Genomic DNA, 13,962 nt, shown 5'->3' on the forward strand with positions numbered 1-13,962 from the left:
GTTACCATTCTGTCAGAATAGGCCAAACGGGGGCTCTATGGTTCAAAAGTTAGAGGGATATAAAATATACACATACACATATTTATATAAAATTAACATCTTGTATGGTACGCTAAATAATTTTTTTTGTAGTTTTTATTTTAACGTTCTGTCGCCATGCATGATTTATGTATCCATGCCAAATTTGCAACTTTCTAACGATCACGGAGCAAAGCCGCGGACAGACAGACAGACAGACGCACATGGCGAAACTACGAGTATAAGGGTTTCTAGGTGACTACGAAACTCTAAAAAGAGACTGGCATTATGTATTAAATGCGATACAGAACCAATATTCAAAATTCTAGCGGATTTCTCATACCAATGCAATGCACGTTGCTACGTTTCAGGTAAATTTAGTTCAACAATCTTCTCAGTTTGATTTAGTTTCGTTCCAACCTTATTGGTTAGGTACGTGTACCAATTACACACATTTATTCTTATGTTTGATGGTATCGTAAATTATTTAAACTTTAAACTTTGCAAACCTGCGAAATCTCAATAGTGTTATACCTATCAGTTCTATCTGCCGGGAACTAGTGTTTATTGCAGTTTATACGTAATTAACATTTGTAATCGGGTGACCATTAAATGGTCGTTATCAATTTTATAACTTAAGCTAGTTTACAACTTCAACAAGCGACCGCCTATCCACATAATATACGGCGTTTTACACTTGAACAGCGTCATTTACATCGGCTGTCAAATTCACGGCTATTTGGGGTCATGATCTCGAATGTCAAAAATGTAAAGATGGTCATAGTCGGTCATACTAAAAAAGGTTTCCCATTGGACCGATATGAACATCGTGAAACAACCCCTGGGCCCATACGTTTCGTCTACTTCGGGCCCTCAAGGTGTCCATTAGATTGTTTTCGCGATTTTGTGGTTAATCTCATGGGAAATGTGTTTATTATGACTGTCTTAACATTCAGGATCACGACCTCATAACATAATCAGTGTATTACATTGCTTTCCACGTCTTAGTGTTCCTCCGGCCATGGTATGGAATGACCTATAAAGAAATGTCGGGCACAGCACAGCGTAATGCCATCCATTACACTTCGACAAATATTAAAGTTCATAGAGAATCAGTGACCCGCATTCAGAGCAAGTTGCACGGCCACAGAAATAAATATACCATAGAAGACGCAAATGCATCTACTTCGCGTGTCCGAACCTCGACCATGCGTTGAGGTTGACCGTCGCTCTTTACAGTCCACGCCGCCGGTTGTTGCAGCCGGACGCGCGTGAAAACTAAAAATGCTTTGTTGCATGATAATTAACTGCAACAGCCCAAAAATTGCGAGCACCCAAAGGCAAGAACATATTTCCTATCACAGATAAGTAATTTTAAAATTATATTATGCGTAAATTTTGTATGAAAAAGTCGGCACGCTTGGTTTCAATACAAATCGTGGTATTTGCGTCATCTAGCGTATATATTAAATCTGTGTGCACGGCAGTGTGACATTACACACGTCTCGAAACAGGAAGACGTAGGTCAAGCACATAAATAGAACGTTACGACGTTTTGATATAGTAGTCGTGTTTGTATTGCAAGATATTTATTCATGTTCAATAAGAGAGTAGGTGTTTATATAAGCGACATAATATATATATATATACATATGACTGACAATAATTATCTGTCATATATCACTTAAACTTAATCCTTATCCATAAATATACCCCGCCAACAGCTTTGGATATTACCCAATACACCATTTCCCGCTATTGGCACCGTGCGAAATGCATGGTGTGGGTAAGTAAAGCGATCGCAGCGCATAAGGTGGTAAAATAGGCACTAACGGGCCTATAGCTGCAACCGCTGTCGTAGTGCACGCATGGTCCCAATATAAAAAAAAGCTCAAAAAAAGTTGTGTTTGGTCAACAAACGTTTTGATTGGCTAAGATAAAATTCTATATGTCAAACCTCTACCACGGCATTACAATATTTGATATTGTACAGTTGGGTCGCTCGCGGCTCAATTCCCGTGGGGTCAGCTCTTGTCAGACTTCTATAGTTATTCTAGTTCGTTCAGATAAATATTGAGCCTTTGTCATGGATAATAAAATTAATAAATTATTTAATACTTTAACAGTCACATATTTTATACCTATACTACTTCGACGATAATTGGTGTCACAGTTCCCTTTAATTTGAAAGCTTAGTCCGGGTGTTTCTATTGACTTTAACAGTGCCTGATGTGTACAGTACTTAGATAAAGTCAATAAAGGAAGCGCATACTCCTTGCTTTGCTACACGGTCATGGACTATGTGAAACAGAATTGAAAGCAAGCACGAATATTTGATCAAATAAGGTGAAGTGAGATAAAACTTACGTTCACCGCAGTCTTCTCGAAAATGTGTGACATTATCCATTAAATTCTTGCACCCTTACCACATTATTGTGGAAATAACCAGTTATTGCTCTCTACAAGCTATCTGTGACAAAGGACGTAGTAAATTGCGAGTTCGTTTATGAAACTAAAAAGCATTATTAAAAGGAAATGCTTCTGGTGGCCTGGGGCGTAGATGCTCAAGTTTCATTAGTCTTAAGCGTAGTCTCGCTAAACTTACTTAGCCTTTGAAGATGTATCAAGTATACAGATACTCTTGTACAGAGTGCTAGTAGATTAAACACTTGTCTTTTTGTAGTCTAACCAAGTAGTTAAGTCACACGAACCTAGTCGCCGCCATACAAGCGAAGTTACACTCTCATTTTATAAAGAACTACTGAAATAACATGAAATTTGTCATGAACATTCAAGTAACATATAATATGTCTTATACTTCGTTGCTAGAAATTGTAATACATAGAAATTAGAGCGAGTAGACGTTTTACATACAAAACTCGCAATGGCTCTATTTTCTTTGTACCTATAACAATTTTTACCAATGAAAACTAGTACCAAACATAGATATATTACGTAAAAGCTTGTTTAACGGTAACATTTAACTATAACATGCAAATGGTGCATCATGTCAAAAAAAAAATTATAATATTTTTTGTTTATAATTTAATAAGGATTATTTCTTTCATTGACACTTTATTCCTAAAATGTATACTTTTCGCAAAAAATAAAAGAAACTGTCAATCGGGACATATTTCATGCTAAAAGGGGGGTTGCGTCAGGGGACGCTAGTGTGCGTAAAGCACCATACCCATAACATACTGTGTTAGTTTCAATTTGGATATACATAATTTGTTCAACAAAAAATATAATTTGACCGAATCTCTGGGGCAATACTAAATTAGGTAATACGTCCTCTTTTATATACCCTTTGAAAAATACACGTTTGTGATGTTTTATTGCGTTGTCCTAAATTTAATTTACTCTACTGGTTTTCTGCCTCGCCCCAAATTATAATTTCTCATGATGACACCCATGAAAACAGAATTACTGGTCCTTACCAATTTATAGTATTAACTTAATAGAATTAATAGAAAAGTTACTTAATGTCCTATTAATTTGTCTGATAAATGAAACAACTCTTGAGGCTTGTAGGACATATATTCGCGACTGGCACATGACACATGACATATCTGGGTCTACCCTCTAATATACCTACATATCACCTCACCACTTAATTTAGGTCACACTTACCTAATACACAACCACTTATGCTAATACATCTTACTAGTAAGTCGGCACTAACACATAAATCACACTAAGAAGCTAAGAAGTTTAAGGTGCTTATTTATTAAGTGAATCATACATGTTTAACATTACTTGTATCCTACTATAATGATCACCAGGTACCTAACTATTCGGACAACTAACGTGACTTTAAGTAATTACATATTATACATTGTATATGTACTAATCAAATTCAAACCCATAACGTTTTACCGTAGGCCTGTCACGTTTGGGTCTATTCTCACATAATTCCGGTGGTTCAGGGCTTAGTTCTGGCTGAGGAGCATTTCTAGCCACAAGACCTTCACCGACGGAAGCTGAGGGTTCAACCCGAACTTGAGATTCGTTTTGAACCGAAGGCTCATTTATTGTTGAGCTGGTGGATGCTGGAACTGGCTCTGGTCTCTTACTATCCACTTTGTTTGGGGTTGTTGCTCTGTTTTCACTCTTATCAATTTGATTACCCGTGTTTATTGAACCCGTTGTACAATCACCTCCTCCCGTTGCCAAGGATACCCTAGACCGCCGTTGTTTTAATTGGTCAATGTGCCGGTGACCCTCATTACCAAACTGTCTCTAACTCTGTAATTGGTTGACCCAACACGCTGAACAATTTGACCCGGCGCCCAGTCCCCTAAACCATTACGACTATAGTCTTTTATGTAGACCTCTTCCCCCGAACTAAACTCTCGACACGTACCTCCCGCTGCCGCTACTTGCGATTGCTGTTTTTGTTCCACCCTTTTCGACCTATCGGGTTTAATAGCATCGAGACGCGTCCGTAACGACCTATTTTGTAAAACCATAGCGGGGCTCTCGCCGGTAGTGGTATGTTCCGTCGTTCTATACAACAACAGAAACCTATCGAGAGCCGTTTCAACGTCAACTCCGTCGCTCAAGGCCTTTTTAATTACATTTTTACAAATACGCACTGCAACCTCTGCAGCACCATTAGAAGATGGGTGGTAAGGCGCTGTTAAGCATTGTTCAATGTGATTCGACCTTAAAAACGACTTAAACGATTCACTCGTGAAAGGTGGTCCATTGTCAGAAACAAATTGGGTAGGTAATCCAAATTGTGAGAAAAGACGGCGACATTTGCCAATTACATCGGACGCGGTCGCGGTTTTCATTTTAAATATTTCTATCCATTTCGAAGTGGAGTCGACAATAATAAAAAACTTCATACCCGCAAATGGCCCCAAAAAATCAGCATGGAGCCGAGACCATGGTCTGACACAAAAGGGCCACGGGCGCGGGGCGTGCGCCGGCGGCGCAGTGGCGTGCGCGGCACACGTCGCGCACGCGCGGCACAGACTTTCTATGGCCTCGTCGATGCCGGCCCACCATACATAACTACGCGCTAAGCTCTTCATTTTAACCATACCCATATGTGTTTCGTGCAGCTCCTTCAATACGCGATCTCTGCATTTTTCGGGAACTATCACACGATGCCCCCACATTAGACACCCTAATTCAAGATAAATCTCCGCGCGCCTATTGAAATACGGTTGCAGTTGACGCATTTCATTTTCAACCGGCCAACCATCTCGAACAAAACTTACTACTCTGCTCAATATTGCATCTTTACCGGTTTCGCTTTTGAGAATGTTATAATCTAATAAAAACGCGTCGCGAGCAAAATGCAGGTAAGTCTGTTCGGGATCTAGCTTCTTGTAAAAGGGTAACGGTAACCGCGACAGCCCGTCCGCTCCGTTGTCATTCGTACGCACGTATTCGATATCATAATTATACGCTGATAGAATTATGGCCCATCTTTGCAACCTACTTGCAGCCATAGACGGAACGCCCACCTTTGGGCCAAAAATAGACACTAAGGGTTTGTGATCAGTGCGCAGCAAGAAGCGCCTACCATATAGATATTGGTGGAATTTTTTAACTGCAAAAATGATAGCAAGTGCTTCTCGCTGTATCTGGCTATACTGGCGTTCGGCCGGGGACAGCGCACGGGATGCATATGCGACCGGGCGCTCCCCGCCCGCGCGCCCCTCGCCCCCGCCGCCGCCGCCGCCGCCGATGCGCTGGGGTTGCGATAACACACAGCCAATACCTACTGATGACGCATCACAAGTTAAAATCAGCTGATCATCCTGATCGTAATGTCTCAATACCTCCGCCCCCGTGAGCAAATCTTTAACATATTTAAACGCCGTTTTACATTTATACGACCATTTCCATGGCGTTTCTTTTTTTAATAAATTGTGCAAAGGCGATAAAATCGTGCTTAAATTCCGCACAAACCTTCCATAAAAATTAACTAGCCCTATAAAGGATCGTAATTCCGTTACATTGTTTGGTTCTGGTATTTCTTGTATTGCCCTTATCTTTTCCGGGTCTGTCCGAATTCCACCTTTGTCAACAATATGACCCAAGTACGACACTGAATCAGCAAAAAAAACACACTTGTCTTTGTTTAGTTTTAATCCGTTAGCATTTAAGGTTTTAAACACTGAAGTTAAGGACTCCAAATGAGATTTTCTGTCCTTTCCCGTTATTAACAAGTCGTCACAAAATACGGACACATTGGGTATATCCCTCATTAAATTTATCATAATCCTTTGAAAAATCCCCGGGCTAGACGATAGACCAAAAACCAAACGATTGTAGCGGAAAAGACCACGATGAGTATTTACCACTGTAAACAATTTTGAACTTTCGTCAAGCTCAATTTGGTTGTAAGCGGACGACAGATCAATTTTTGTAAAATATTCACCCCCACTGAGCCCCGCAAATAAGTCGTCAACCTTTGGCAATGGGTACCTATCCACCAATAAAACAGGGTTAAGAGTAATCTTAAAATCGGCACACACTCTTATTTTACCGTTAGGTTTGGCAACGGGCACTAATGGCGTGGCCCATTCTGAAAATTCAACGGGCTCAATAATACCAGATTTCAGCATAGCGTCCAGTTCAGCATCCACCTGGCCGCGCAGTGAATAGGGCAGCGGACGCGCACGGCAGTACACGGGCACGGCGCCCTCGCGCACGCGCAGTGTTGCCCGGCCGCCCGTGTACCGGCCCAGCGCTCCGTCGAACAACTTACAATATCTGTCAACAAGCGCACAAATATCTAAATCAATTTCCGTTTGCTTGACCTCAGGTACAGACTGGTTTACATTTACGCTACACTTTCTGATCGCAGGCGTTTTAATTGACAATTCGGCAAGCCATTGACGGCCGACTATTGGTGTTGTACCATTGTTTATTACATACAAATCTAGCATTTTATTGATGTTGTTATACGCAACATTTGTACGCAATATACCTAAAGGTTTAATAACACTTTTATCATAAAATCTAAGTGAGATTGCACACGATTGTAAGGGTAAATGACTAAAAAGTTTTTTATAAGTGTCCCCGCTTATACATGAACACGCACTCCCCGTGTCCACTTCCATAGGTACTACTTTACTATTTATAGTAATAAGAACGCTCACCGCAGGATAATTCTTTAAGGACATCTGGTACATTGGCTCCTCCTCGGAAGACACGTCCTCTTCCTCCTCGGCCTCAGCCTCAGCAGACGATTCTGAGACAAAATGAGTCGCTTGTCCTTTGCGCCCCTGCCCCCGCGATCCAGAACGGCCGCGGCCGCGGCTACCGAAACTCCTCACAGGCCCCGCTTCCCGCGCCGGCTGCAGACGTGGACATACCCTTCGCAAATGCCCAATAGCCTTGCACCCACTGCACTGGTATGACGTAAACTTGCAGCCCTTAGCAACATGATCGTAACCGCCGCATGCCGTGCACCGCTCCGCGCCCCGCGAGTTGCCCGCGTAGACGGCATTCAGCCCCTCTTGCGATTTTACCTGGCCACTGTTTCCGCTGCCCTCAACCAATGCAGCATCTTTCTCCGCGGTTTCTAAAGCGGTCGCGAGTGTCACCGCCCTCGTGTAGGAAAGTTTCTGCTCCGCGAAGAGCCTTTGCCGAATGACGTCACTTGTGATTCCACACACTAGCTGGTCGCGCAAGTTGTCCTCCAATGCCTCAGCAAAATCACAGTACCTAGACAATCGCTTGAGCTCGGCCACGTATCGTGCCACGTTCTCGCCCGCCTGCTGGCGCCGTTGCCGGAACCGATACCGTTCCGCCATTATGGATGGTTTGGGCTGTAAATGATTCCCCATGATTTTCACCACTTCATCAAAACTATAATCCGAAACGCTCTTAGGACTAGTAAGGTTCACCATAAGTTCGTATGTTCGATCACCCACTAGTGAAATTAAAGTTGGTAGATGAAGTTCCTTCTTTATGTCATTTGCCGTAAGGTACATTTTCACTCGATCACAATACGATAGCCAGTTACCGTTAACCACGTCGAATTCTTTAATCTTGCCAATCGACATTGTCTCGCACTTTCCTTGATAACTACACTGTCACTAAGTTATTTACGCGTATTAGAATAGTTATTTGTAACTTTTATCCATTCGTCGCCATTAATTTGTCTGATAAATGAAACAACTCTTGAGGCTTGTAGGACATATATTCGCGACTGGCACATGACACATGACATATCTGGGTCTACCCTCTAATATACCTACATATCAGTATACAGTCCACATTTCAAAGTCAAGCAAATGAAAATAAAATAATGTCTGCGCTCAACGCGGATACATTCGTAATTGCAGATATTATTTTGGTAATATTAGTGTACTATAAACTCGGGTACATAAAGTTTAACTATGGTCCAGTTTTTACGTTGATTCTTAACGAGCCTTTATGATTTGTACCTACTCGTTACATTTATTTTGGAGCTTAGATACACTAATGCTCTTTCAGGCTCCACAGCAGGGATGCGGAAGAGCCCCCCTCACTCCCTCCCAGTTATTATATTAGCCTCAAATATGAGCATCATATTATTAAAAAGCTGGCAGCAAAATCAAGTCACCCAAAAAAATTATAGGGAACTTGAAGTGATAGATTAATTGGCGTCCAAAATAATAAGTTGGCAACGAATTATTTAAGAGTATAATTTAAATTTTTTGTTGTCATCTATGTGTTCCCACCTAAGTTATCATATTGAACATAGCGTTAAGGATGACTCACGTTAGACCGGGCCGTGGCCGGGCCGGAGCTTCCGGCGCTTACTTTTCTATGACATGACAGGTGATCACGTGATGCTTTCCATAGAAAACGAAGCGCCGGAAGCTCCGGCCCGGTCACGGCCCGGTCTAACGTGAGTCATCCTTAGTAGTATTTTAATACGAAACCAGCTAAATTTAATGAATATTGGTAACTTTTTATAATAAAACGCCTTTGTTTCTGAAAACGGGTCACAACGTAAACATTATAATATAAAACAAAATATATTAAAACAACTTCATATTTGAATTATTTATTAATTATTGCCGTTTTCTTTTTAAAATGCGCGTCATAAATGGTCTCCAATATAATAATTCAATTGCCAAATAAATACCTGGTACTTAATATTGTCTTCGGTTACCGCGATAGTTACTCATGAAATAAAACTATGAAAACGGTACGGTATATTGAATTACTTGGTACTTGCCTAAAAATGAACAAAAGCTGTAACGGCATTAAAATACAACTCATATTGATATATTTAAAGGCTCCGTTTTTGTTGCCAATCTATTAATTTTAGTATACCTATTTTTATTTTAGGGTTCCGTACCCAAGGGGTGAAAACCCCTATTACTAAGACTCCGCTGTCCGTCCGTCTGTCTGTCTGTCTGTCTGTCTGTCTGTCCGTCTGTCACCAGGCTGTATCTCATGAACCGTGATAGCTAGACAGTTAACATGTTCACAGATGATGTATTTATGTTGCCGCTATAACAAAAAATACTAAAAATAAAATAAAATAAATATTTAAGGGGATCCCATACAACAAACGTGATTTTTTTGCCGTTTTCTGCGTAATGGTACGGAACCCTTCGTGCGCGAGTCCGACTCGCACTTGGCCGTTTTTTTTAAACTACCCAAATTCGATTAATTATAGTCTGTCAAAGGACTGTCTCATTTCAAACATAGACAGAGAGAATCATACTATCTTTGTCTTACACTAGTACTAGCACCCAAAAGAAAAAGATTGGTTTGACCAACTATTATATAGGTAGTTGACCGGTTTAAATACGTGCCATATTCGTACACGACCCGCCTGTTGCTATCTCTATTGCACGCGCATAATTATATCGCTGTCCCGCCCATGATGCCGGTTGTCAATGTCACTGTGCGATTTGACAGCTATATAATAATGCGAGTGCAATAGAGATAGCAACAGGCGGGTCAATGATCGAAAATCTATGCGCCTATTCTTCAACTAATTTAACTGAACATTTGTCATAGTGACAAGCAGCGGGTTCATTCAAAGTGCGATATTGCAATTACTACTCAATTCTGGAAACTTATTGAAATAGCTTGTCCGCTTCAAGGTATAATTGAATTACTTGAGGTTCCGGTTAACCCTTTATCTACGAAAACAATCAGAGTTGGCTAAAACTATTCTATATCTGATCGACCATGGAAAATGAATAGTGGTCGGGCGCAAGTCGGATTTACCTATTCAGTGGCATGCTTTCAACTAAATTACAAAGACTTTGCTAGCCAAGAAAATACGAAATTATATTTTTAAATCTGATAAAAATTGATCCAATATGCTTACCGTGTAACCATTTTAGATGATATTATATTATTGTTTATGTTTAGTTTGTTACTAAAAACCTTATCGTTAAATACTGCACGCTAAAACTAACTTAATATTTATAATTCTCATGAAAGCGAATTTATTGTAATTCTTTTGAGAATAAAGATTTCTTTAAACTGAAACCACCTAACTATACTGTAAAATCTACCAACTATGGTCCAAAGTAAACTTGTACCTTGGTATATGTATGACTGAATTATATAGGTAGTTCTGAGTTGATAAATGCCGGAAAACACCCAGAAAATACTAAGAACCGCCCAAGTGCGAGTCGGACTCGCGCACGAAGGGTTCCGTATCAATACGCGAAAAATGGCAAAAAAATCACGTTTGTTGTATGGGAGCCCCACTTAAATATTTATTTTATTCTGTTTTTAGTATTTGTTGTTATAGCGGCAACAGAAATACATCATCTGTGAAAATTTCAACTGTCTAGCTATCACGGTTCATGAGATACAGCCTGGTGACAGATGGACAGACAGACGGACAGACAGAGAGAGAGTCTAAGTAGTCTTAGTAAATAGAAAACCTAAAAATGACGTTGGTATTTGTATAATTAGGTGTTGAACTTTAAATAGAAGAAGATAGTTGTATGTATTATACTATAGTTGGGTGATTCTCGTCATCGATGGCTCAACAATTAAAGTCCGTGACTGTGAAGTATTTAGTATGAAACAGCTGATCAAATGTGAAAGCGCTCTTAAGTCAAAGCGCCTGCCGGTAACATGAGAAAATTTGGGATTTGTGCTCAGCCACGAGCTAAGCCATGCGCATACAGTATCCCATTGTAGAAAAGCAACAGAAACTCCGGGAACTCTTCTCTGGGAACTCCGCTAGTGTGTAACGACCTAAGTAGGGTTAGGTATACATTGAGTATACAACTAGAGCCCCTGCTCTAACCAACCGTTTTTGCGTCTGACCCTGTTTGGTGTAAAAAATAATGTTCATTCTTTATCGGTAAGGGTTTCTCACGTCCGTTTTATTTCGTTGCTTAATTTTTTGTGAAGCTAGAGGCATTATGATTCTTGTAAAACGGCTGCTATTTACGTATTTTGTTATACATGCATTTCACGGCAGCACGAGTACCTAGTTAAAACTTTGGATTGGGAATCCAGAGATGTCAAATTCCAGTCTAGTTTGCACTTGCAAACTATTCACTAAATCAAATCAAAGCACAAAATTGGAAAGCTTTGACTTCAAAGCCAAATTTTGTACTTTGATGTTACAGTTTTTAGGGTTCCGTACCCAAAGGGTAAAAATGGGACCCTATTACTAAGACTCCACTATCCGTCTGTCTGTCTGTCACCAGGCTGTATCTTATGAACCGTGATAGCTAGACAGTTGAAATCTTTACAGATGATGTATTTCTGTTGCCGCTATAACAACAAATACTAAAAACCCTTCGTTCGCGAGTCCGACTCGCACTTGGCCGGTTTTTTGTTATTTTGTTATGGTGCACAGATGTTATGGTTATCAGCCTGTACATTCTTAAAAAAACGATTCGGGCCGACTGAATTTACAACTTTTTAGGATATGAGGCCTTGTGAAGTCAACAAGTTGTCATTCGATACGTTAATCTTTCTTATGCTGTGTCGTTTGCATACGGTGTCAATAGGGAGTATTACCTACGCAAAACTGCGTAGAGGGCGTCACTAGCACAAACACAGGGCCTACCGCGAAACACGAAAATCGAAAGTTGGGGTCTGCCTCTCTATCACTCTTGCATATTCGATCGATAGAGAGGCAGATAACAAAATTTCGATTTTCGCGTTTCGCGGTAGGCATATTAAATAAGAACAAAGTGTGTTGTTAGATCTTACTGTCTTCATTTTATTTTCTCCTGTTTGCCCCAATATTCACATAAGGTAATATGAAAAGCACGTGCGATTTTAAACGTACGCCAATATTCTGAATTCTACTCGCCGGAAGGCAGATTTACCCAAATAGTCGAGTAGAGCGAGTGACGAAATGAAGTTCAAACAGAGATATTACTTTAATAGAATTAGCTTCACAAAGTGGCAGATTTCATGCCGAATTTCGAGTTTATTAAACCGAATGTAATGCCAATTTAGTTAATGACACAAACGTATGAGTTTGTTTGGGGCAGCACACGAATGTGTTTGATATTTCTACAAATTAAGCTTTCGTGTTAATTCTTATTTTCGATAGTAGCTGAATAAACCTATAAGTAGGTACACATCAGAAATACGGAAAAAATAATATTGACAATACTTTCGAAACTGACACAAACATTATAGCTAACTTATAGCTTTTTGGGGCAGGATACGAGTAGGTTTATTATTCATGTTAATTCCAGCTTTTATTATTTTATAAATAATTTCCAGCGTGAAATATATTTCAGGTAGATTTAAATATGCTAAATCCGAATAGCGAAAGAATGGGCATAGTAGACAGACAATGAATTGTACCATTTTTGCGCCACATTTGCATATTCCGGTGTCGGAAAGTAATTTAATTTTTGCTACCGTGTGATTTTCGGCGTGCAACTGACAGACGTATGTTAGTAGTGGTGGGCGGGAAACATTGGCGTGGCTTTTGAACTCATCATTGAATAACTCATTTTTAGGGTTCCGTACCCAAAGGGTAAAAAGGGGACCCTATTGCTAAGACTCCTCTGTCCATCCGTCCGCCTGTCCGTCTGTCCGTCTGTCCATCTGTCAGTCTGTCTGTCTGTCCGTCTGTCTGTCTGTCACCAGGCTGTATCTCATCAACCGTGATAGCGTAGACAGTTGAAATTTTCACAGATGATGTATTTCTGTTGCCGCTATAACAACAAATACTAAAAAGTACGGAACCCTCGGTGGGCGAGTCCGACTCGCACTTGTCCGGTTTTTCATATGTATACAAGGTCGCAAGATTCTTTAAAGTATCGTGTATTTAGTTGTTTTAATTTGAAAAATGTTTTTTTTTTATTATTTTCTGAAATAAATGGACATCGCACTAAAATGTTTTTTTTTTTTTTTTTTTTTTTTTTTTTGAACCTGACTTGGGCTCTATTGCAGGGGGGGCAAGTAGAGCGGTAGGACTGTGTGGGGGGATGGTAGCCTGGGGAAAATCCAGGACCCTTCCGCATCACACGAGACGGTTTTTGCTACGCTGGAATACTCCTAAAGAGTTTTCGCTCCAGCGCAGATCGGTTGAGCGGGCGCAGATCGGTTGAGCGGCACTAAAATGTGTAATGACCGCGACTTCAAAATCCAAAGTAGGTATTTATTGTCTTAAAGTAACTTTCTTTATGATTTACCTTGTAAAACTATTTTCAAACTTAAAAAACCGGACAAGTGCGACTCAGAATCGCCATTGTTATAGCGGCAACAGGAATACATCATCTGTGAAAATTTCAACTGTCTAGCTATCACGGTTCATGAGATACAGCCTGCTGACAGACAGACGGACAGTGAAGTCTTAGTAATAGAGTCCCATTTTTACCCTTTGGGCACGGAACACTAAAAACGCAACGTCCTTTCTCTAAACTAGCCATGTCAAAAGCTTTTTTTCAATTCATTAAAACCAATCAAATTCACATTCATTAAATTCAATTAAATAAATCAATCATATTCCGGCCATTCATTAATGTG

The 13,962-nt window shown here is 40.2% G+C and overlaps 1 protein-coding gene across 1 annotated transcript in view; it reads right to left on the minus strand.

The window, feature by feature from the left end:
* Positions 1-2,604: 2,604 nt before the first annotated feature.
* The window catches only part of LOC134754168 (JNK-interacting protein 3), a 156,239-nt gene continuing 144,881 nt past the window's right edge, over positions 2,605-13,962 (minus strand). The window contains exon 26 of the transcript XR_010128877.1: positions 2,605-2,618. The gene's annotated coding sequence lies outside the window, so the exon portion shown is untranslated. The remainder of the gene's footprint in view (positions 2,619-13,962) is intronic.

This window comes from Cydia strobilella, chromosome Z (assembly GCF_947568885.1).
Source record: "Cydia strobilella chromosome Z, ilCydStro3.1, whole genome shotgun sequence".
Taxonomy (NCBI): Eukaryota; Metazoa; Arthropoda; class Insecta; order Lepidoptera; family Tortricidae; genus Cydia; species Cydia strobilella.